Raw genomic sequence first — 3,950 nt, 5'->3', positions numbered from 1 at the left:
AAAAGAAAAAAAAAAAAAAAAAAAAAAAGGCGGATTTGCCCTAGATTACATAACATTGCAGGCTTGGACTTCAAATCCATCTCAGAATTAAAAGTGGTTGTCAATCAATTTATTCTATTTTAGAATGCTGAACAGTGTGAATAACCCCTTTAAGACTCCTCCCTCCATGGTCTGTCTAGGGGCTCACTTTGATCTTGTGAAATAGGTAGAAATATTGCATCTCATTTGCTTTCTTGTTGAAAAAGTCTAATTTCCTTTTTAATCAGAATATTGAAACTGTGAAGGCCTTCATCACCTTGCAAGGCATTTCTCAGTGTCATGGAAGCCATTCCAATGACAAAACTCCAGCAACTTCTTCCCTTCGAGGACTTCTGGATTTCCTTTGGGGCTGGGGATCCAGCCCTAGCCATGTGTAAACACAACACTCTAAGAAACAGCTCCTATTTTCATGGAACATTTCCAACCCAAGTGGGATGAGCTTTCTGTGACCAAACCAAACCAAACAGAAAGCTGGAGCATGAGCCAGAGATGAAGAGTGTGCCTTCAGAGAGAAGGGGCCTTGGCCGTGTGGGGTGTCCCGGTCAACTCACTCCACACACACACACACACACACACACACACACACATGACGGCAGGGGTGATCACCATCCGTGCATCCACTTGCAGGCTGCTGTGTGTTCATAGAGCACAAGGTTTGCCTTTGCGGGAGAAACTGTTGTTTTGAGAAACTGCTTGCAAGCATATGATTTCAAAAGAGGCAAAGGAAGGGCCCCTTCTAGCTGAGAGGGTGCACACTACTAACCCTTTCTCTTCCTGGGCAGATCATTCTAATAATCACATGGTGGGTGTTCACACTGCTGTCCAACACCATTCCACACCTAGTCCTGCTTTGGGGAAACCAATTCCAGGCTGCAGGGATCCCAATCTCCCCTCCCGCCCCCTCTCATTCGCTTGCTCTTTGTCTTTAGCTGCTATTCTTTTCTGGCTGAATGGCCACAAACACAAGCTGTCTAACTGCCCCAGCTTACGGAGCTCTGTTGGCAGATGAAAATCACCCTCCTAAAGGAGCTGCTCGTGGGCACAGGAGGCCCCAGTGGAAAGTCAGCTCTGCTGCTGCCTGTGTAGCACCCGCTACATATAGAAAATGACTTTCGCTTCCACTGCCACTTCCTCCCGCAGAAAGGAAGAAACTGGTTTTCACCTTCTGGCTTCTTTTCAGAGTAAAGACAAGACAGCTTTATATATATATATATTTGCCAACCCCGAATGCAATGACTGGTAAAATAAAACAGTGGTTTGCCAACTCTTAAACCCTAGGGACTGTTTTGTGCACGATCGGACCATTTAAGATGAAATCTGAAGGGCCATACTGTTCACCCTCCGCAGCTGCTGTGGTCTGGGTTTTGGTTTCTTGATGAAGAGGAGAAATAATCATGGTAAATGAGCCCAAAATGTAACTGAGAAGTGGTTTGGTTACATTTAGAAGGGAGCATGTGGTTGGTATCACAGCCAGGCTTGGGGTTTTTAGGAATGTTTCCATTTTAGTGACCTCAGATTTAGGGTAGGACACCTGGCAGTCACTGGCAGGGTCCTACTCCATAGACTCCAACACTGAAATGAGAGATTTTTAATATAAATTTAGCCTCCAAAACCTATACATATAAGCCACCATGATGACACTTGCCTGGAATCCCAGCATACTGGGAGGCTGAGGCAAGAGGATCGCAAGTGTGATCCCAGTCTGGGCAATTTAGGAAGATCCTGTCTCAAAATGCAAAAACAAAAGAGCCTGGGCATATAGCTCAGTGTGAAGGCCCTAGATTCTATCCCCAGGACCACACCCCCCACAAATTATAGACATAACTGTCCTGTCTAGACCCTTTCACTTCTCCAGGTCACCCTTGAAATGGGACAGGTCCCATCTCTGCTGGAAATAACTACTTTATAATTAAGAGAAGGAGGGGAACCATTTCTGGATTTCGTGTGTAGATAATCAGAATCCTAGGCAAGTCCCCAGCAGCTTTTCTCTCTAGCTGGCATTTCTTTATATTTCTACTGGGGCTAAAATATGCAAAGCAAAATCTCACATGTGAGTGTCAGAGGACGAGGGAAGCAACACCAATTGGGAATTTTTTTTGAAAAGCCACACATGCAGTATGTTTTTACTAAACAGATTCCCCAGGATCTGTTTTCCGACCAAGGTCTCTTTGGATGTTTTGTTTTTGGACTGGCAAATGCATGACCTTCCAGGGAAGATGCTGGTATTTGGGAGACCGTGGGTGGGGGTTGGGGGGCACCGCTGAGCACAGGAGCTGAGGTGCAGTTCCACTGGAGGAGGAGCAGGGGGAAGAGGAAGCGCTTCCCTGGAGCCATTGTCACCCAAGCAGACACCTCTACAATCTGCTCCTGCAGGAGGAGGGCAGCTATTGGCTGGAGCCTCACACATTGTGGGACTCGTTCTGGGGGAGGTCATGGCTGACACCCCAGCCTGAGACAGCAGGGATAGATACACAGTTTGGTGGAGCGAGACAGCACGAGTGGGCAGACTCAGAGGCTGCTCCAAAAAAGTCTGCAGGAGCATGAGGAAGACAAGAAGAAGACAGTAGGAGCACTGGGAAGGGGGTGGGAAGGAGGAAGGAACAGCCTCAGAGCCAGACAAACCTGAGGGAAACCAAACGGAAGGAATGCCTGGGTGTCAGGCAACAATGGATGCCCCTAGAGAGGGCCAGGTACAATTTCCCTGCAGTTAGGGAAAAGATGGATCACAGTCCTAGAACTTCAATCAGTCAAGCCAAGCGCTTGGACTGGGAGGGTAGAAAGTGAAAGCGGGAGGGAGAGCCCCAGCGTGTTCTCTAAGGCAAAGCGGGAGGGAGAGCCCCAGCGTGTTCTCTAAGGCAAGCTTGCGACTGGACTCCGCAGACAGGAAGCGGAGCTGCTGCCCCATCCTTCAGCTGTCTCTAAGATAAAAGCCAGGGAGGCTGGGACCTGGCGGGCACCACCCCCACGCACACAGCCCTAAGGCTCTCTGGGTTTGCCACTCGCTCTCTTGCTCCAGGGAGCTGTCATTTTGCACAGCCCTCCGGGCACCTTAACACCTGGATGACTTCCGTTTACGGGATTGCAAGCAGCACCTCCTCCCTTCTAAAATGAGGGGGATCTGGGGGCCAGGGGTTTAACTGAGTGGTGCCGCTGCAGGCCTCCCAAGCCCGTATCAAAAATAAATGAATAAATTAAATGGGGTCCCTGTGGGGCAGGCCCCCAGGCTCTGGGAGGAAGCCCGGAGGTCAGTCTCCCAGGACTCACCAGCCTCTTTCACGCCACAGACACCTGCTAGGGCTCCTGTCCTCAGGTGCATAACTCAGCCCAGCCCGTCTTCCAGACACGGGTGGGCATCGAGGCAGTACTTTTCTTCTCCTTTCTGGCCCGCTCCCAATCTTCATGCCCTTTCTTACGCAGGTCATTCAGACATGGCCAGAAGGGGTGGTTGGTAGCCCAGATCAATTAGTCAAGCTGGGGGGCAAACGAAGACCCTGGAGACCGTAGCCCTACCCTGAGCTGGAGTCTCCACTGGCGCTCGCATCTGGAGTAGCCCCGCAACCTCGACCCTGCCGCAGTCGCACACCTCGTGCCCATAAAAGCGCAGCCCAGGAACCGCCACGGCCCCTCCGCGCGTCCTCCAGCTCCACCCGCTGCGTGCACCCCGTTCGCCCCACAACTTCTCGTCTCTCCCCTTGGGCACCGAGGCCCAACGCCGTTCAGGTCGAGAACGCCCTCCCGACACGGACCTCCCCGGGCTGTGAGCAAAACGGGTAGCGAAACGGAACAAATCCAAAGAGGTGCCTACCTAGAGACGGACGCCGCTGGTCATGACACGGGCACTTGGGCTCTCTGCGCGCGGTCCCTGCTCCCGCGCGGAAAGGGCCGCTGTGACAGCCGTGTCCGCTCGCGGA

At 51.4% G+C, this 3,950-nt stretch overlaps 1 protein-coding gene across 9 annotated transcripts in view; it reads right to left on the bottom strand.

Annotated features, from left to right (window-relative positions):
• Ripor2 (RHO family interacting cell polarization regulator 2) overlaps nt 1-3,950 on the bottom strand; it is a 126,087-nt gene that overhangs the window by 98,868 nt on the left and 23,269 nt on the right. The window contains exon 1 of one of the 9 annotated variants that reach the window (XM_033761893.1): nt 3,845-3,942. The exons of 7 other annotated variants lie outside the window; for them this stretch is intronic. The gene's annotated coding sequence lies outside the window, so the exon portion shown is untranslated. Of the gene's footprint in view, nt 1-3,303; nt 3,353-3,844; nt 3,943-3,950 lie in introns of those variants that run through there. One more of the 9 variants, XM_033761889.1, reaches the window with a different exon arrangement.

The sequence above is a fragment of the Fukomys damarensis genome, unplaced genomic scaffold (genome assembly GCF_012274545.1).
Source record: "Fukomys damarensis isolate Sample0158 unplaced genomic scaffold, DMR_v1.0_HiC HiC_scaffold_10, whole genome shotgun sequence".
NCBI classification, from domain to species: Eukaryota; Metazoa; Chordata; class Mammalia; order Rodentia; family Bathyergidae; genus Fukomys; species Fukomys damarensis.
Note: the sequence above shows the minus strand (reverse complement) of the source record. Positions and strands in the feature narration are given on the sequence as shown.